We start from the raw sequence: 21,809 nt of genomic DNA on the forward strand, positions 1-21,809 counted from the left end.
TGTAGCTGGAAACAGATGAATCCAAAATGGATCGGAGAGTCAGGCTACACCGCAGGTGGAATGCTGGTGCGGGTCTCTATGGTGGAAGTCTTGAGACAGGAGCTGGAACCTGGAAGACAATCACAGGAGAGAGACAAACAGGAACTAGGTTTGACAACCAAAGCACTGACGCCTTCCTTGCTCAGGCACAGTGTATTTATACCTGCAGCAAGGAAGGGATTGGCTAGGCAATTATGCAGATTAACAATACTGACAACAGATTGGAGGAAATGATCAGTTGACAGAATCCAAGATGGCTGCGCCCATGCAGACACTTGGAGGGAAGTTTGGTTTGTAATCCATGTGGTAATGAAAACAGTAATGGCGGCGCCGGCCACTGGAGACAGGAGACGCCAGGCAGACAAGTGCACATCCAACCACGCGGACACAGCGGAGGCCGCGGCTGACGTAATCCACTCTGACACTCTGCATGCAGAAGCTCAGGGACGGCGGCGGAGGCCGCGGGAGACGCCATGCCAGATGTAATATGGCGTTTACTGTGACAGCGTCTCAGAGTGACAGGAGAGGATACAGGAATGTAAACATCAGGATAACAGATGGGATCCGGTCCTGGAGCGCTGAGCCAGCCTTAGGAGGCATCTGATGGGTAAGAAATGGCGTCCAGATACCCGGATCGTGACAGCACCCCCCCCCCTTAGGAGTGGCCCCAGGACACTTCTTTGGCTTTTGAGGAAACTTGAAATGGAATCTCCGGACCAAGGCAGGAGCATAGACATCAGAAGCATTGGTCCATGAACGTTCCTCAGGGCCATAACCCTTCCAGTCAATAAGATATTGTAGTTGACCGTAACGGTGACGTGAGTCCAGGATCTTGGCTACTTCATACTCAACGCCTCGTTGAGTTTGGACTTTCGGAGTTGGAGGAAGTGAGGAATGATCAGCGGTTTCAACAAGGAAACATGGAATGTCCTGGGTATTTTTAAGAAGGGAGGCAACTGGAGTCTGTAAGCAACAGGATTGATGACTTGTTCAATCTTGAAAGGACCAATATAGCGAGGTGCAAACTTCATACTGGGAACTCTTAACCTCAAATTCTTCGTGGATAACCATACCCGATCACCCACCTTGAGAGCAGGAACTGCTCGACGCTTCTTATCCGCAAACTTCTTGTACCTGAACGATGCCTTGAGCAGAGCTGATCGTACGCTCTTCCAGATATTGGCAAACTGATGCAAGGTGATATCCACTGCGGGAACAGAAGTTGCTGGAAGCGGTTGGAACTCAGGGACTTTAGGGTGGAATCCAAAGTTAGTGAAGAATGGTGTTGAAGCAGATGAAGAATGATACTGGTTGTTATGACAGAACTCGGCCCAGGGAAGTAATTGAACCCAGTCATCTTGAGAGGAGGACACATAGATGCGGAGGAAGGCCTCCAAGTCCTGATTCACCCTCTCGGTTTGACCATTGGTCTGAGGATGGTAAGCCGTGGAAAACTTTAGCTTGACTTGGAGGACTTGACATAAACTTCGCCAGAATTTGGCTGTGAATTGAACTCCTCGATCTGAGATAATTTCTTCAGGAAGACCGTGGAGTCGGAAGATCTCTTGTATGAATACTTGAGCCAACTTGGAAGCTGACGGAAGACCGGTGAGAGGAATGAAGTGTGCCATCTTGGTGAACCGGTCAACTACCACCCAGATGGTATTGAACTTGTTGCACATGGGTAAATCTGTAATAAAATCCATCGACAAATGGGTCCAAGGTCGACGGGGAACAGATAGTGGAACCAGTTGCCCCGCAGGCGACTGGCGGGATACCTTATGTTGAGCACACTTTGGGCAAGATGCAATAAACTCCAAGACGTCCTTTTTCAGAGTTGGCCACCAATAGGACCTAGAGATAAACTCCAGGGTTTTTTGGATACCTGTATGTCCGGCAAAACGGGAAGCATGGGCCCAATGCATGAGCTTCTTCCTTAGCATCGGTTTCACAAAACTTTTCCCTGATGGGGGCGTAGAGTCCATCCCTACCGTGGAGAATGCCAACGGATTTATAATAGGATGCTTGTCTGAAGACTCTGACTCATTTTCTTGCTCCCATGAGCGGGAAAGGGCATCGGCCTTGCGATTCTGAGAGCCCGGACAGAACTGGAGTTTAAAGTCGAACCTGGAAAAGAAAAGTGCCCATCTGGCCTGACGAGGGTTGAGACATTGTGCGCCTTTCAGATATAAAAGGTTCTTGTGGTCTGTAAGTATGGTGATTGAATGAGAAGCTCCCTCCAACAGATACCTCCACTCTTCTAGAGCGAGCTTGATGGCTAGCAACTCCTGGTCGCCAATGGCATAGTTGCGCTCAGCTGGGGAGAACTTCCGGGAGAAGAAACTGCAAGGGTGTAAATGGCCATCTTTAGCCCTCTGAGATAACACCGCTCCTACTCCAACGGAGGAGGCATCCACCTCTAAGATGAAAGGAGAGTCGATGTCAGGCTGTTTCAGAACAGGCGCAGAGATGAACCTTTGTTTTAAAAGATGAAATGCTTGCATGGCTTCTTCAGACCACTTGGACGGGTTAGCACCCTTCTTAGTGAAAGCAGTAATAGGCGCCACAATGGTGGAAAAGTCTCGTATAAACTTTCGGTAATAGTTGGCGAACCCCAAGAACCTCTGGACCCCTTTGAGGGTTAAGGGTACCGGCCAATTTTGGATTGCTTGTAGTTTCTCAGGATCCATCTCTAGTCCGGAACTGTCACGATCCGGGTATCTGGACGCCATTACTTACCCTTCAGATGCCTCCTAAGGCTGGCTCAGCGTTCCAGGACCGGATCCCGCTGTTCCTGAGTTTCCACATGCAGAATGTCAGAGTGGTGATTTCATCAGCCGCGGCCTCCGCTGTGCCCGCGTGGTTAAATGTGCGCTTGTCAGTCTGGCGTCTCCTGTCTCCTGTGGCCGGCGTCGCCATTACTGTTTCAATTCTCACATGGATTACAAAGCAAACTTCCCTCCAAGTGTCTGCATGGGCGCAGCCATCTTGGATTTTGTCATCTGATTATTTCCACCAATCTGCTGTCTGTATTGTTGATTTGCATAATTGCCTAGCCAACCCCTTCCTTGCTGCAGGTATAAGTATGCTGTGCCTGAGCAAGGAAGGCGTCAGTGCTTTGGTTGTCTAACCTAGTTCCAGTTTGTCTCTCTCCTGTGGTTGTCTTCCAGGTTCCAGCTCCTGTCTCCAGACTTCTGCTATAGAGACCCGCACCAGCATTCCATCTGCGGTGTAGCCTGACTCTCCGATCCATTCTGGACTCACCTGTTTCCAGCTACAACAATCACCTGCTTCCAGCCCAGCTTCCAGCAGTGTACAGCTTCTCTTAAAGGGCCGGTGTCCTTTCTGCAGTTTACCACTCTCCACCGGTATTATTATTTCACCGCTCTCAAACAATCACCTGCTTCCAGCCCAGCTTCCAGCAGTGTATAGCTTCTCTTAAAGGGCCGGTGTCCTTTTCTGCAGTTTACCACTCTCCACCGGTATTATTATTTCACCGCTCTCAAACAATCACCTGCTTCCAGCCCAGCTTCCAGCAGTGTATAGCTTCTCTTAAAGGGCCGGTGTCCTTTTCTGCAGTTTACCACTCTCCACCGGTATTATTATTTCACCGCTCTCAAACTCCAAACTTCATTATTATTTCATCGCTCTCAAGTTCGTTTATTATTTAACTGGTTCCAGCCAGTATCCACTCCGTACCAACAACAGTCTGGTTCCAGCCAGTATCCACAGCAGCCGTTTTACCTTCAGCAGCCCAGCCTTTCCTGGAACATCAGCTGGTACGATCCTGGGTTCTCTCCATTGCTACAGTCAGGCCTGGTAAGGACTTTCCAACTAGAAGATTATAAGAACTGTCTCACACTACCAGTGCCTGTGGCCCTTGCCACCCTGTAGTACCCAGGAATTGTATTTATCCTCTGTTGACTTTTATGTTTCCTTTTACTGCTGCTGTGTTACGGAGTTTGTCATAATAAACATCATTGACTTTTATCCTGGTTGTCGTGGTCACGCCTTCGGGCAGTTATTCTACATGTTACTTACATGTCTAGGGGTCTGATACAACCTCCCAGGTTCCGTTACATCTCAGCCCCTACAACTGAGGCTGCCTCCCGTCAGCTCAGGCCCTCAGTTGTGACAGTAAGCACTGACCTAATGAATCCAGCCGGAGACCAGGATCAAGCGGCCAGGCCGATGCAAGAACTGGCAGCCCGACTTGAACATCAGGAGGCTGCACAGGGCCACATCATCCGCTGTCTCCAGGATCTCTCTACACGGCTGGATGGGATTCAAACGACCCTCCGTGGACCTGGCACGTCCGGTGCGTCCACTACAGTAACACCAGCTGTAACCCCACCCACCTTACCCATTTCCAGTCCACATCTTCATCTTCCAACGCCAGCAAAATTTGATGGATCTCCAAGGTTCTGCAGGGGATTTCTCAATCAATGTGAAATCCACTTTGAGCTTCTACCTGGCAATTTCTTCAGTGACCGTACCAAAATTGCCTATATCATCTCCCTTCTCAGTGGCTCAGCCCTTGACTGGGCATCACCTTTATGGGAGAAGTCTGATCCCCTGCTATCCTCCTATACTGACTTTGTAGCTACATTCAGGCGCATCTTCGACGAGCCAGGCCGGATAACATCTGCTTCATCTGAGATTCTCCGTTTACGCCAGGGAACACGTACTGTGGGACAGTATCTTATACAGTTTAAAATCCTGGCATCCGAACTGGCATGGAACGACGAGGCCCTGTATGCTGCATTCTGGCATGGCTTATCAGAACGCATCAAGGATGAGTTAGCTACCAGAGACTTGCCCTCTAAGTTGGATGAGCTAATTTCTCTTTGCACGAAGGTTGATCTACGTTTCAGAGAGAGAGCAACCGAGCGAGGAAGATCATCTACTCCTAAATCTTCTGCTCCTCCTCCTCGTCAACCATCTCCATCCAAGGATGAGCCTATGCAAATTAGTCATTCCCGTCTATCTCCCGCTCAGCGCCGAAGACGTCTCTCTGAGTCTCTCTGTCTCTACTGTGCAGCTCCGTCGCACACTATCAATGCCTGTCCCAAACGTCCGGGAAACTCCAGATCCTAGCTCGCCAAGGAGAGGGCCGGCTAGGAGTAATGATCTCCTCTCCATCTCCTCATGACTGTAACCTCCCAGTGTCGCTCCAAATTGCTCAACGTTACAGGAACGTCATTGCCCTCCTTGATTCCGGAGCAGCTGGGAATTTCATAACCGAAGCTTATGTTAAACGGTGGTCCCTACCCACCGAGAGACTGTCCTCGTCCATCTCTTTGACTGCCGTGGATGGCAGCAAGATTTTTGACGCAGTCATTTCCTTAAGGACTCTTCCAGTTCGTCTGAGAGTGGGAGTTCTTCATTCTGAGTATATTTCTTTTTTAGTGATTCCAAGAGCCACACATCCAGTGGTTTTAGGCCTTCCATGGCTCCGTCTCCACAACCCATCAATTGACTGGACGACTACGCAAATACTGGCATGGGGTCCCTCCTGTGCTGAGACTTGTTTAGCCAAAGTTCTTCCTGTTTGTTCTTCCTTCCCCAGGTCATCTGATGTTCCGCCTCCTCCATATCAAGACTTCACGGACGTGTTCAGTAAAGCCTCTGCTGATATCCTTCCTCCTCATAGAGAATGGGACTGCCCAATCGACCTCATTCCAGGGAAGGTTCCACCGCGAGGCCGAACTTATCCGTTGTCTCTGCCTGAGACACACTCCATGGAAGAGTACATCAAAGAGAACCTGGCGAAGGGTTTCATCCGACCATCTTCTTCTCCAGCCGGCGCAGGCTTCTTCTTCGTTAAGAAGAAAGACGGTGGTCTGCGTCCGTGCATCGACTACAGAGGTCTGAACGACATTACCGTCAAGAACCGATACCCTTTACCCCTGATTACCGAGCTCTTTGATAGAGTTAGTGGTGCAACTATTTTCACAAAGCTGGACTTGAGGGGTGCCTACAATCTCATCCGAATCCGTGAGGGTGACGAGTGGAAGACCGCCTTTAACACCTGTGACGGACATTTTGAGTACCTCGTCATGCCCTTCGGATTGAGCAACGCTCCAGCAGTCTTCCAGCACTTCGTGAATGAGATTTTCAGGGACATCTTGTACCGCCATGTCGTGGTTTATCTAGACGACATCCTCATCTTTGCTAATAATCTCGAAGATCATCGTTTCTGGGTAAAAGAGGTTCTTTCCCGTCTCCGTGTCAATCACCTCTATTGTAAATTGGAGAAGTGTGTGTTTGAAGTTAAAACCATTCCGTTTCTAGGTTACATTGTGTCCGGTTCCGGACTAGAGATGGATCCTGAGAAACTCCAAGCAATCCAGAATTGGCCTATACCCTTAAGCCTCAAAGGGGTCCAGAGGTTCTTAGGGTTCGCCAATTATTATAGAAAATTTATACGAGACTTTTCCACCATCGTGGCGCCTATCACTGCATTAACCAAGAAAGGTGCTAATCCGTCCAAGTGGTCCGAGGAAGCTACACAGGCCTTTCACCTTCTGAAGCAACGGTTCATCTCTGCACCAGTTCTGAAACAGCCCGACACCGACTCTCCTTTTATCTTAGAGGTAGATGCCTCCTCCGTTGGAGTAGGAGCAGTGTTATCCCAGAGGGCCAAAGATGGACATCTACATCCTTGCAGTTTCTTCTCCCGGAAGTTCTCCCCAGCTGAGCGCAACTATGCCATTGGCGATCAGGAGTTGCTAGCCATCAAGATCGCTCTGGAGGAGTGGAGATACCTGTTGGAGGGAGCTTCCCACTCAATCACCATACTTACCGACCACAAAAATCTTTTATATCTCAAAGGCGCACAATGTCTGAATCCTCGTCAGGCCAGATGGGCACTTTTCTTCTCTAGGTTTGACTTTAAACTCCAGTTCTGTCCGGGTTCTCAGAATCGTAAGGCCGATGCCCTTTCCCGCTCATGGGAGCAAGAAAATGAGTCCGAGTCTGCAGACAAGCATCCTATTATTAATCCGTTGGCATTCTCCACGGTAGGGATGGACTCTACGCCTCCACCAGGGAAAAGTTTTGTTAAGCCAGTTCTAAGGAAGAAGCTCATGCATTGGGCCCATGCTTCCCGTTTTGCTGGACATACAGGCATTCAGAAAACCCTTGAATTTATTTCTAGGTCCTACTGGTGGCCAACTCTGAAGAAGGACGTTATGGAATTTATTGCCTCCTGCCCAAAGTGTGCCCAACACAAAGTCTCCCGCCAGTCGCCTGCGGGGCAACTGGTTCCATTATCTGTTCCCCGTCGACCTTGGACCCATTTGTCGATGGACTTTGTTTCCGATCTACCTATCTGCAACAAGTTTAATACCATCTGGGTGGTAGTTGACCGGTTCACCAAGATGGCACATTTCATCCCTCTCACCGGTCTTCCGTCAGCTTCCAAGTTGGCTCAAGTGTTTATACAAGAGATCTTCCGACTTCACGGTCTTCCTGAAGAGATCATCTCGGATCGTGGAGTACAATTTGTAGCCAAATTTTGGCGAAGTTTGTGTCAAGCCCTCCAAGTCAAGTTAAAGTTTTCCACGGCTTACCATCCTCAGACCAATGGTCAAACCGAGAGGGTGAATCAGGACTTGGAGGCCTTCCTCCGTATATATGTGTCTTCCTCTCAAGATGACTGGGTTCAACTCCTTCCTTGGGCCGAGTTCAGCCACAACAATCAATACCATTCCTCATCTTCTTCTACACCATTCTTCATTAATTATGGATTCCACCCTAAAGTCCCAGAATTCCAACCGCTTCCCGCAACTTCTGTTCCAGCAGTGGATGTCACCTTGCGTCAGTTTTCAAATAACTGGAGGAACGTCCGCGCAGCCCTGCTTAAAGCCTCATTCAGGTATAAGAAGTTTGCCGATAGGAAGCGTAGAGCGGTTCCTGCTCTCAAGGTGGGTGATCGTGTGTGGCTGTCCACGAAGAATTTGAGGTTGAGAGTTCCCAGCATGAAATTTGCACCTCGCTACATCGGACCCTTCAAGATTGAACAAGTCATCAATCCTGTTGCCTACAGGTTACAGTTACCATCCTTCTTGAAAATACCCAGGACATTTCATGTTTCTTTGTTGAAACCGCTGATCCTGAATCGGTTTCATTCCGCACTTCCTCCAGCTCCCAGAGTTCAGACTCAACGGGGAGTCGAGTACGAGGTGGCCAAGATTTTGGACTCACGTTTCCGTTACGGTCAGTTACAATACCTCATTGACTGGAAGGGCTATGGTCCTGAAGAACGCTCTTGGACCAATGCCTCAGACGTCCATGCTCCTGCCTTGGTCCGAAATTTCCACGCAAAGTTTCCTTTAAAGCCTAAGAAGTGTCCTGGGGCCACTCCTAAAGGGGGGGGTGCTGTCACGATCCGGGTATCTGGACGCCATTACTTACCCTTCAGATGCCTCCTAAGGCTGGCTCAGCGTTCCAGGACCGGATCCCGCTGTTCCTGAGTTTCCACATGCAGAATGTCAGAGTGGTGATTTCATCAGCCGCAGCCTCCGCTGTGCCCGCGTGGTTAAATGTGCGCTTGTCAGTCTGGCGTCTCCTGTCTCCTGTGGCCGGCGTCGCCATTACTGTTTCAATTCTCACATGGATTACAAACCAAACTTCCCTCCAAGTGTCTGCATGGGCGCAGCCATCTTGGATTTTGTTATCTGATTATTTCCACCAATCTGCTGTCTGTATTGTTGATTTGCATAATTGCCTAGCCAACCCCTTCCTTGCTGCAGGTATAAGTATGCTGTGCCTGAGCAAGGCTGGCGTCAGTGCTTTGGTTGTCTAACCTAGTTCCAGTTTGTCTCTCTCCTGTGGTTGTCTTCCAGGTTCCAGCTCCTGTCTCCAGACTTCTGCTATAGAGACCCGCACCAGCATTCCATCTGCGGTGTAGCCTGACTCTCCGATCCATTCTGGACTCACCTGTTTCCAGCTACAACAATCACCTGCTTCCAGCCCAGCTTCCAGCAGTGTACAGCTTCTCTTAAAGGGCCGGTGTCCTTTCTGCAGTTTACCACTCTCCACCGGTATTATTATTTCACCGCTCTCAAACAATCACCTGCTTCCAGCCCAGCTTCCAGCAGTGTATAGCTTCTCTTAAAGGGCCGGTGTCCTTTTCTGCAGTTTACCACTCTCCACCGGTATTATTATTTCACCGCTCTCAAACAATCACCTGCTTCCAGCCCAGCTTCCAGCAGTGTATAGCTTCTCTTAAAGGGCCGGTGTCCTTTTCTGCAGTTTACCACTCTCCACCGGTATTATTATTTCACCGCTCTCAAACTCCAAACTTCATTATTATTTCATCACTCTCAAGTTCGTTTATTATTTAACTGGTTCCAGCCAGTATCCACTCCGTACCAACAACAGTCTGGTTCCAGCCAGTATCCACAGCAGCCGTTTTACCTTCAGCAGCCCAGCCTTTCCTGGAACATCAGCTGGTACGATCCTGGGTTCTCTCCATTGCTACAGTCAGGCCTGGTAAGGACTTTCCAACTAGAAGATTATAAGAACTGTCTCACACTACCAGTGCCTGTGGCCCTTGCCACCCTGTAGTACCCAGGAATTGTATTTATCCTCTGTTGACTTTTATGTTTCCTTTTACTGCTGCTGTGTTACGGAGTTTGTCATAATAAACATCATTGACTTTTATCCTGGTTGTCGTGGTCACGCCTTCGGGCAGTTATTCTACATGTTACTTACATGTCTAGGGGTCTGATACAACCTCCCAGGTTCCGTTACATCTCAGCCCCTACAACTGAGGCTGCCTCCCGTCAGCTCAGGCCCTCAGTTGTGACAGGAACCGGACACAATGTACCCTAGAAACGGAATGGACTTGACTTCAAAGACGCATTTCTCTAATTTGCAATAGAGATGATTGACACGGAGACGGGACAGAACCTCTTTAACCCAAAAACGATGTTCCTCTAAATCGTTGGCAAAAATTAGGATATCGTCTAGATAGACCACGACATGACGGTATAGAATGTCTCTGAAGATCTCATTGACAAAATGCTGGAAGACAGCTGGAGCATTGCTCAATCCGAAGGGCATGACGAGGTACTCATAATGTCCGTCACGGGTGTTAAAGGCGGTCTTCCACTCGTCACCCTCACGGATCCGGATGAGATTGTATGCACCTCTCAAGTCCAGCTTTGTAAAGATGGTAGCTCCGCTAACTCTGTCAAAGAGCTCAGTAATCAGGGGTAAAGGATAACGGTTCTTGATGGTAATGTCGTTCAAACCTCTGTAGTCGATGCACGGCCGCAGACCACCATCTTTCTTCTTTACAAAAAAGAAGCCTGCGCCGGCTGGAGAAGAAGAAGGTCGAATGAACCCCTTTGCTAGGTTCTCTTTAATGTATTCCTCCACAGAATGCGTCTCAGGCAGAGACAACGGATAAGTTCGGCCTCGAGGTGGAACCTTCCCTGGAACGAGATCAATCGGGCAGTCCCATTCTCTATGAGGAGGAAGGATATCAGCAGAAGCTTTACTGAACACATCCGTGAAATCTTGATATGGAGGAGGTGGAACATCAGACGACCTGGGGGAGGAAGAACAGACAGGCAATACTTTAAACAAACATGTCTCAGCACAGGAGGAACCCCATGCCAGGATTTGCGTAGTCGTCCAATCAATTGTAGGATTGTGAAGACGGAGCCATGGAAGGCCCAGGACCACAGGATGTGTGGCTCTTGGAATCACTAAAAAAGAAATAAGTTCGGAATGAAGAACTCCCACTCTCAGACGAACTGTTAGAGTCCTTAAAGAAATAACTGCATCAAAAATTTTGCTGCCATCCACGGCAGTTAAGGAAATGGACGAAGGAAGTCTCTCGGTGGGTAGGGACCACCGTTTAACATAGGCTTCGGTAATAAAGTTCCCAGCTGCTCCGGAATCAAGGAGGGCAATGACGTTCCGATAACGTTGAGCAACTTGAAGCGAGACTGGGAGATTACAATCTTGAGGAGATGGAGAGGAGATCATTACTCCTAGCCGGCCCTCTCCTTGGCGAGCTAGGATTTGGAGTTTCCCGGACGTTTGGGACATGCATTAATGGTGTGAGACGGAGCTGCACAATAAAGACCGAGAGACTCGGAGAGACGTCTTCGGCGCTCAGCAGGAGTTAAACGGGAACGGCCAATTTGCATGGGCTCATCTTTAGTTGGTGACAGTTGGCGAGGAGGAGGAGCAGAAGATTTTGGAGCAGATGATCTTCCACGCTCAGTTGCTCTCTCTCTGAAACGTAAATCAACTTTCGTGCAGAGTGAGATTAGCTCATCTAACTTAGAGGGTAAGTCTCTGGTAGCTAACTCATCTTTAATACGCTCAGATAAGCCATGCCAGAATGCAGCATACAGGGCCTCGTCGTTCCATGCCAGTTCGGATGCCAGGATCTGGAACTGTATCAGATATTGTCCTACAGTACGTGACCCCTGGCGTAAACGGAGAATCTCGGATGAAGCTGAGGTTACCCAGCCTGGCTCGTCGAAGATGCGCCTGAATGTTGACACGAATGCAGTGTAAGAAGATAGCAGGGTGTCGGACCTCTCCCATAACGGTGATGCCCAATCAAGGGCTGAGCCACTGAGAAGAGAAATAATGTAGGCAATTTTTGTACGGTCACTGGGAAAATTGCCAGGTTGTAGCTCAAACTGAATCTCACACTGGTTGAGAAATCCCCTGCAGAATCTTGGAGATCCGTCAAATTTTGCTGGCGTTGGAAGATGAAGACGTGGAGCAGAAATGGGTAAGGTGGGTGGGGTTATAGCTGGAGTCACTGTGGTTGACGCACCAGACGCGCCTGATCCACGGAGAGTTGTCTGAATCCCATCCAGCCGAGTAGAGAGATCCTGGAGACAGCGGATGATGTGGCCCTGTGCAGCCTCCTGATGTTCTAGTCGGGCTGCCAGTTCTTGCATCGGCCTGGCCGCTTGATCCTGGTCTCCGGCTGGATTCATTAGGTCAGTGCTTACTGTCACAACTGAGGGCCTGAGCTGACGGGAGGCAGCCTCAGTTGTAGGGGCTGAGATGTACCGGAACCTGGGAGGTTGTATCAGACCCCTGGACATGTAAGTAACATGAAGAATAACCGCCCGAAGGCGTGACCACGACAACTTGAATAAAAGTCAATGATGTTTATTTATGACAAACTCCATGCATCACAGTAGCAGTAAAAGAAACATAAAAGTCAGCAAAGAATAAATACAGTTCCTGGGAACTACAGGGTGGCAGGAGCCACAGGGCACTGGTAGTGTGAGATAGTTCTTATAATCTTCTAGATGGAAAGTCCTTACCAGGCCCGACTGTAGCAATGGAGATAACCCAGGATTGTACCAGCTGGTGTTCCAGGAAAAGCTGGGCTGCTGTAGATAAAACGGCTGCTGTGGATACTGGCTGGAACCAGACTGTTGTTGGCACGGAGTGGATACTGGCTGGAACCAGTTAAATAATAAATGAACTTGGGAGCGATGAAATATGAGCTGAAGTTAGGAGTTTGAGAGCGGTGAAATTATAATACCGGTGGAGAGTGGTAAACTGTAGAAAGGACACCGGCCCTTTAAGAGAAGCTGTACTCTGCTGGAAGCTGGGCTGGAAGCAGGTAATGTTGTAGCTGGAAACAGATGAATCCAAAATGGATCGGAGAGTCAGGCTACACCGCAGGTGGAATGCTGGTGCGGGTCTCTATGGTGGAAGTCTTGAGACAGGAGCTGGAACCTGGAAGACAATCACAGGAGAGAGACAAACAGGAACTAGGTTTGACAACCAAAGCACTGACGCCTTCCTTGCTCAGGCACAGTGTATTTATACCTGCAGCAAGGAAGGGATTGGCTAGGCAATTATGCAGATTAACAATACTGACAACAGATTGGAGGAAATGATCAGCTGACAGATTCCAAGATGGCTGCGCCCATGCAGACACTTGGAGGGAAGTTTGGTTTGTAATCCATGTGGTAATGAAAAGACGCCAGGCAGACAAGTGCACATCCAACCACGCGGACACAGCGGAGGCCGCGGCTGACGTAATCCACTCTGACACTCTGCATGCAGAAGCTCAGGGACGGCGGCGGAGGCCGCGGGAGACGCCATGCCAGATGTAATATGGCGTTTACTGTGACAGCGTCTCAGAGTGACAGGAGAGGATACAGGAATGTAAACATCAGGATAACAGATGGGATCCGGTCCTGGAGCGCTGAGCCAGCCTTATGAGGCATCTGATGGGTAAGAAATGGCGTCCAGATACCCGGATCGTGACATGATCCAAGCCAGAAAGGGGGTAACGTCTAAACATTACCACCGTATATGGAAGAAGTATGTCTCTTGGTGTGAGAGCAAACAATATTCTGCAGTGGAATTTCATCTGGGACGTCTCCTGCTTTTTCTGCAGTCAGGAGTGGATGTGGGCCTACACCTAGGTTCCATTAAAGTCCAGATTTCAGCCTTGTCTATTTACTTTCAGAAACAATTGGCTTCTCTCGCTGAGGTCCAGACGTTCTTGAAAGGTGTTCTGCACATCCAGCCTCCCTTTGTGCCTCCCACGGCACCTTGGGATCTCAATGTGGTGCTGCAGTTCCTCCAATTAGACTGGTTTGAACCGTTACAGGAAGTTGATGTAAAGTACCTTACGTGGAAGACCGTCACACTGTTGGCCTTGGCTTCAGCAAGATGTGTGTCGGAGCTAGGGGCGTTATCTCAGAAGAGTCTCTACTTAATTTTCCATGAGGACAGAGCTGAACTCAGAACTCGTCAGCAATTTCTTCCTAAAGTGGTGTCCGTGTTTCACATCAACCAACCTATTGTGGTTCCGGCTGTTACGGACACCTCTGCTACTTCAAAGTCTTTGGATGTTGTGAGGGCTTTGAAGGTGTATGTAAAGAGGACAGCTCGTCACAGGAAATCTGACTCACTGTTCGTTCTCTATGATCCCAATAAAATTGGGTGTGCTGCTTCAAAGTAGTCTATTGCACGCTGGATCAGGCTCACTATCCAGCATGCTTATTCCAGGGAGGGATTGCCGGTTCCAAAATCTGTACTCTACTAGGTCGGTGGGTTCTTCTTGAGCGGCTGCCCGGGGTGTCTCGGCTTTACAGCTCTGCCGAGCAGCTACTTGGTCAGGTTCGAACACATTTGCACATTTTACAAGTTCGATACTTTGGCCTCTAAAGACCTACAGTTTCTGCAGGAACCTCAGCACTCTCCCACCCCGTTTGGGAGCTTTGGTACTTCCCCATGGTACTAAATGGATTCCCAGTATCCCCAAGGACATAAGAGAAAATAGGATTTTAATTACCTATCAATAAATCCTTTTCTTGTAGTCCATAGGGGATACTGAACACCCGCCCGATGCTTCGTTCTTCCTGAACTGTTACTTAGTTAAGTATTCTGGTTGGTTCTGCTGTTGCTGTTCCTGGTTTCGAGTTTGGTTAGCATGACTTTCCTCTTGTTCTGTGTGTGCTTGCTCGTAATCTCACCACTTTCCTTATCTATTCTTCTCTCAAATTATGTCCGTCTCCTCGGGCACAGTTTCCTAGACTGAGTCTGGTAGGAGGGGCATAGAGGGAGGAGCCAGCACACACTATCAAATTCTTAAAATGCCCAAAGCTCCTAGTGGACCCGTCTATACACCCCATGGTACTAAATGGATTCCCAGTATCCCCTACGGACTACGAGAATAGGATTTACCGGTAGGTAATTAAAATCCTATTTTTACAAATGTACCCCTGAAGGAGAAATCATAACTGTTAACATTTTCCAACTAGCACCCTGTAATTCTGTGGTCTGTGTCTCTAGGGCCGTCTTTCTCGATATGGGGGACGATAGTATTGCTTGTAAGTCCAGTTATAATCATAACTTCTGTGGTTTGGATAACACTTATATTGGTAACAGTCAGCTACATATCTCCTGCATTAAACTGGTGTAGGACCTGTCACATTCACTGCTTCTGTTCCCTTTTTCCATATACTACATTAAGTTCAACAATCTCTCAATTTTCCAAACTGTGGAAATACTGTCTAGGGTGCCTGCTCTGAATAGCAGTGTAATTCACAACTATATACTGGGGGGAGATGTATCAAACCTTGGATAGAGACATTTTACAGTCTGTGTTTGAAAATTGAAAGTAGCTGATTTGCTGGTACGTTATCTCTCTAAAAATGTTTGATATCTACTGCTCTTCTGGGCAATTCTGCAGACTAGGAGAAAGGTTTATATAACAAGTATATAAAACTCAGGCGCATCCAAGAGTGGTTTCTCCCAGTGGCTGTAATGGTGGGAGATAGTCAGTCTCCCCAAAATAGGGTAATCACAACAATATATAAACAGCGCTTAACAAAATTTCGTATTATCACAATAAAAACACTTTAATAAGCAAACAATTCTTTTAAAAACAGGATTAATAAGCAAAAAATGCAGAATAGTCAATGGATGATACACCAGTACTTTGACTTTTGCTCCGCGAATTTGTGCACTTCCCAATGGAGGATTTTTAGTTTGGTAGTTCTTACTCATATATGGCCATAATGTTGACAGTTCAAATATATAGTACAAATTTGTAACTTCCAACTAATAAGGCACTTTACCAGTCCTGTGTTCCAAATTGGAAGATCCAAACAAGTAATTAGCCCGTATGGCAACGGCAGTTGATGGCAGATGGATCCTGGTACACAGCGGATGGTGATGCCGATTTTGCTGTCTTTAAAGATGTTCCTCACATGAAATGGGTTGTGTCGAATGGAGCAGTCCAGAACCTGGTGTGTAAAGGGCTGACGCGTTTCGCTGTACCAGGCAGCTTTCTCAAAGGTAATACTCCATTCAACTGATCCCCCTTATAAAGGGGAAATTATGTCATCAATTGGAGACCATAATTGGCTAATTGCTAAACATAATACCTTACATGCACTAATTTCATATCAAGACTGAGAAAGACACAGTAGTTAAACCTAAGTAGATATGGATAAAAATGAGGAGTATTACAATTATTAGTACATACTAAAATGCTGACTGTTCATCCCAACAATAACTGGGAGAATCTTTTTTTCACTCACAGTGGTGACAACACATCCTGGACATGGTAGGAAAGCTTGGCCTATTTCACTGGTTGACTCCCAGTTGGGCATCTGTGATCCATCACTTGCTAGTAGCTGGCGAAAACTTGAAAGGGACGGTACAATTTCATCTTCACCTCAAGATTCTCCAAATTTATACAGTTGTATTGTAGTAACTTCAGATCCTGTATATAACAAAGCTGGTATGACCACTCTATCGACTTTGATGTTCAAGATAGGGCTATTCTCAACATAGCTGGGTCACGTCTCTCTATTTTCTGGACCTATTTTTGATGGGACTCCTGAAGGGCTGTCCTCAGACTAGGAATCTCAAAGTTTTAAGGGTTGAAGCTCTGGCACATTCTTTCCACATATCCACTCCTTTTACATCTTCTACAAATTGGCCTACCTTGGGCATCAAATTGGTCTGTGTTTCCCCATACTTTTTGCCGGCAGCTCGCAAGGGCCTTCTCTCATTCTCCTTCGAGGTTTGTTTTAATACAACTGAGGATGTCATCAGGCCTGTAATCTATTCGCCTTTCATTCTTTCAAATTCTTTACCATTACAGATAAATTAGCAACTGCTCTTGTAACACGTGGACTTGATTGCTAACTGACTTTTGAACATTCTGAACGGTCTTATTGCATAACTTGAAGGAATCAGAAGGCTATAGATTTGTATACCCCCATATATGGCCCCACCAGCACTGCACCTCCGTTCACCCCCCCTGACTCCACCAGCTTTGCTCCTCTGTTCTCCCACCCTGACACCCCCCAGCACTGCTCCTTCCACCTGCTTTAAGTCTACCACCCTATCACTGCTCCTCCAGGCTCCTTTCAACCCCCCCAGTACCGCTCATCCACCTCCAGGCTCCTTTCACCCCTCACCAAACAGCATTCCTCCAAGCTTCTTTCACCTCTCTCCTCCCACCAAACACCATTTCTCCATTTCAGGGCCAAGCACTGTTGCTCAGTGCTCTGTTCACCCCCCAGCCCACAGCAGCCTTTGAACTCAACTGACCCTCCTGGAAATTATAGCTGGGCTTGTATATTGGTGGTGGTGGCTTGTATATTGGTGTCTCTCTGTGCAGCACTTGTCCCCCCAGGCCTCAGGTCAGTCACACTCACGGTCTCACCTAACCCCAGCACTGCTCGCATAGTCATCTGCGTCCACGTGGAGGCTGTGGCTGCTGCTGCTGAGATCCTGTATTGTCCGGTGTGTGCAGGAGCCAATCATCAGGAGGCAGAGGCTGTAGCAGACCCAGCCAGCTTTATCCTTGTGGGGATTTGAATTCGGCGGATGTGGCGGGCCAGCCTGGCAGCATAACTTTGATTAATTAAAAACAAAAACTACAGCAGGGCGGGTGGCAGGTGGTATGGCATATCTGCAACATATTTCTTAGTGGTACGCCGTACCTTGCCGTACCTCCATACTTGCACCACTGTTGGTACCCCAGGTGTTGGCTGGGCACAGATAAGTTAAATGTAGATGGTACCTTACAGCTGAAATGGCAGCTCTAACAGATCTTCCTTCTTCTCTGGCAATTACTCCACAAGCTCATCCACTTCAGGCTGAAGCATAAAGGCTATCCCAGTGGTTCCCAAACTTTTTGGAACCACAACGCTGTAGAGCATCAGAATTTTTTTCACGGCACCCCAAGGCCAAATGTTTTCTATTGGGAAACATAAAAAAATAATAAATTAAGTAAATTGTGTTTTTAGGTCATCCTTAGGTTCAACTGTGTGGTGAAGGACCAGGTTTGCTTCTGTTTGTCCACATATTTTATGATTGACAGCCACCTGCACTGGGTTTACCCATTACATTGACCATAAATAATTTGAATTGGTTCTGGACCACCAATCCAAAGCACCCCTAAAAGTGTCCCAAGGCACCCCAGTGTGCCACGGCACACGGTTTGAGAACCATTAGGCTAGCTACACAAAGAAAAATGACATAACATGACAGCCTTGTTGGCAAACATAAAACATTCATTTGCAATATGTTGGTAAATAGGCAGTGGGAAACAACTCTTTATAATAGTTAAAATAGTTTATCCTAACTACTACAACAGCTCTTTGGCTAGGACTATGGAAAATGTAGTTTCTTAATTGTTTCAATATACTATATTCCAAACACTCCAAAACCTTCACAAAACTCACCAGTGAGCACAAAGTTCTGTCATTGGAGTACTCTGTTGCTGGACAGTCACTGTCCTATCTCCTATATAATAGCCCAGATCTGTGACTTTGTGCTTCATTTGCTAACGCTGGGCGGAGTCACAACACTGGGCGGAGTTAGTCAAATGAGTCACAGATCTGGGCAAATCTATAGGAGACTATGAGCAGAAGCAGATGGTATGGGCATGGCACAGGCAGGGGTGCATACCTCCCAGCTTTCTTCAGGCAGACAGGGGTGCATACCTCCCAGCTTTCTTTAGGCAGAATGAGGGACACACGCATGGCAAAAAGGGGGTGTGGTCAACGAAATGGGGTGTGGCTTCGCGGAGGACCCGCGATCGCGAGCCACGCCGCCGTTTTCATCAGTGAGGGGGCATGCCCAGCGCTCTGTGAGCTGCTGGCATGCCCCCAGGTGCGGATTATGAGTCTGGGGGGCCCAGGGCACTTGAGTCATCTCATTGCTGTGCCTGCTGTGGGTTTGGGGGGCGTGACCTAATCCCCCCCCCCCCCCCCCCGCGTGACCACGCCCCCTTATGCAAATTTTGTGATTATTATTTTTTTAAGGGATTTTGGCCCCTCAGCTAGGGGTAAATCCAGACACCCCCCCACACACACACCCGCACAGGCAGAAGAAAGCAGGGAGGCTTCTGCCTCCCTGCAACACCACAGACCTGCCAACACGCAGCAGCGTGTGCTGACTGTAGGACAATGCTGCTGCTGTTACTGGCAGGACGGGGAGCTTCAGAGCTGGGACAGAGCTACTCCAGCCGGGGGCCCCCTAAAACCGTGGGGCCCGCGGTACGTACCCCCTGGGCCCCCCCCTTATACGGCTCTGCTGCTGGAAACCCCTCTTATTCTGTACCCCCTGATGCCCCCTCTCCCTCTGTCTCCACTAAATAGACGCTGTGCGCATGCGCACAGCGTCTATTCACCGCTGCTCTGCTAAGCAGAACAGCGAGTACAGGAGCTTCCCAACTGCCCCCCCCCCCACGTGGGACACTGCGGCCCGCGGGTGGGACAGCGGGACAGACCCCAAAAAATTGGACTGTCCCACGAAAATCGGGACAGTTGGGAGGTATGGGGGTGTGTGAGGGGGTATGCCATACAGACAGACGGGCACCGGCTCACTGTGTGCTTGACTCCCCACATCAGCATACTCAGCAGAGGTGCTCTGGCGCAGAGGAGCGTCACTTTCTGACACACTCCACGCTTCTTAGCTGCAGTTTTGTGGGGCACCTGCCGCTGTGCAGGTTCCGTACCGCCTCTGTTATCTCCAGCCCCAGCAACCCTACCGCTACCCGCAGTGAGGTGCACCCAGCTCCTCACACTTTAGCCGGCGGGCAGCGCTGCAGAAGTCCACGCTGCTTGCAGGCTCCGACCCCCTCCTCCCTTCAGCCGCAGTGTCTCCTGGGGGCTAACCAGTCACTCCCAGTCTCCCCTTACCACAGTGCCCAGCAGCCGCGAGGTCTGCGCCGCGTGCATGCTATGACCCCCTCCTCCCTCCAGCCGCAACGTCTCCTGGGGGCTAACCAGTCACTCCCAGTCTCCCCTTACCACAGTGCCCGGCAGCTGCGAGGTCCACGCCGCGTGCATGCTATGACCCCCTCCTTCCTCCAGCCGCAGCGTCTCCTGGGGGCTAACCAGTCACTCCCAGTCTTCCCTTACCACAGTGCACGGCAGCCGCGCGAGGTCCGCGGTGTGTGACTGAGGAGGGGGGAGGGATGCGGACGGGCAGAGGAAGCAGGACTCCAGCCTGAGAGAGTCAGCCATGCCAAGTCTCCACCAGCAGCAGATCCCAACAGGTTGGAGTGGAACAGCAGCAGCCAGCAGCAGTGAGTCCGGTAAGACACATCTGTCTGTCACCACTGTTTTGTCCCTAATACCAATCTCTCCCGTGCCCTGTGTTCTGTCATGTCCCTGTGGGTGTAGTACGGGTGACCGGCGGTCTCCTGACCGCCGGTTACCTTACCGACGCCGGGATCCCGGCAGCATACCGACGCCGGGATCCGGGAGGGGCGAGTGCAGCAAGCCCCTTGCGGGCTCGCTGCGCTCGCCACGCTGCGGGCTCGGTGGCGACGGTCGCCACGGGTTCTATTCCCACTCTATGGGTGTCGTGGACACCCACGAGTGGAAATAGTCCCTGTTGGTCGGCATGCCGACCATCGGGATAGTGAGCCGTCGGGCTCACGGAGGAGGTCATGTGACTGTCGGTCAGCCGACCGGCGGTCACATGACTACCACCCGTCCCTGTCACCCCTGGCCTTGCCCTTTTCCCTGTCACCCCTGGCCTTGCCCTGTCACCCTTATCCTGGTCCTTTCACCCTTATCCTGGCCCTGTCACCCTTATCCTGGCCCTGTCACCGCTGCCCTGGTCCTGCCGCCCCTACCCTAGCCCTGTCACCCCTATCCTGTCCCTGTCATTTCTGTCCTGGCCCCGTCGCCCCTGTCCTGGCCCCGTCACCCCTGTCCTGGCCCAGTCACCCCTGTTCTGACCCCGTCACCCCGGTCATGGCCCCGTCACCCCTGTTCTGACCCTGTCAGCCCTGTCCTGGCCCTGTTACTGCAAACCCTCCAACTACCTTTTTGCCAGGTATAGTACCCGCAGCGCCTCCAGACCCCTCCCCAATGCACCACACCTCCGCACCTTCCCCACCACCACATGCGGCACTCCACCCCTCCCCCACATGCAGTGTCTCCAGACCCCCTACACCACCGGCGGCTCCCACTCCGCCGCCCCTCCACCACCCACAGCACCTCCAGACCCCCTCCACCATCCACCCCCATATATGTCTCCCCCCACACCTGCCCCCCCTCCACCCGCAGACACCCTCCTCCAGCCGCGGTCCCCCCCCTCCCCCACTCCTCCCCCACCCATGGCACCCCTGCACCTGCCCCTCCACCACCTGCAGCGCCTCCGGACCCCCTTCCCCATCCGCCGCACCACCTGCACCTTCCCCTCCCCCACCCATGGCGCCTCCGGACCCCCTACCCCACCCCCGGCACCCCGCCCCTTCCCATCCCACAGCACCTCCGGAACCCTTCACCCATCTGCAACATCCCTGCACCTGCCCCTCCCCCACCCATGGCACCCCTGCCCCTCCCCCACCTGCAGTGCCTCCGGACTCCTCCCCCATCTGCAGCCCCCACTCCCCTGCCCCTCCCCCACCCTCAGCACCTCCTGACCCTTCCCCATCCGGCCTCCCCCCCCGCTTCCGCCCCCCCTCCACCCGCAGCATCTACAGACACCCTCCCCCATCCGCAGTCCCCCCCGCACCCACTACATTCTGTACATCGTGCCCTGCAGGTGCTGTTCACGCCGTCGCAAGGGGCTGCGCCTCCTTTACCATCGCACGCCCTTTCATTGTGCAATATTTACCCACTAACAAAGGAATGCAGGTAATACTTGAACCCCAGAAATGCATGCAGGGGTTAACGGGGCGTAGCCCCTTGCGACGGTGTGAAGAGCGCCCGTAGGGCGCGATGAAGCACCTAGTATATAATATGCATGTTTGTGTGTAATCCACAATAGGA

This window comes from Pseudophryne corroboree, chromosome 3 (assembly GCF_028390025.1).
Source record: "Pseudophryne corroboree isolate aPseCor3 chromosome 3, aPseCor3.hap2, whole genome shotgun sequence".
Classification (NCBI taxonomy): domain Eukaryota; kingdom Metazoa; phylum Chordata; class Amphibia; order Anura; family Myobatrachidae; genus Pseudophryne; species Pseudophryne corroboree.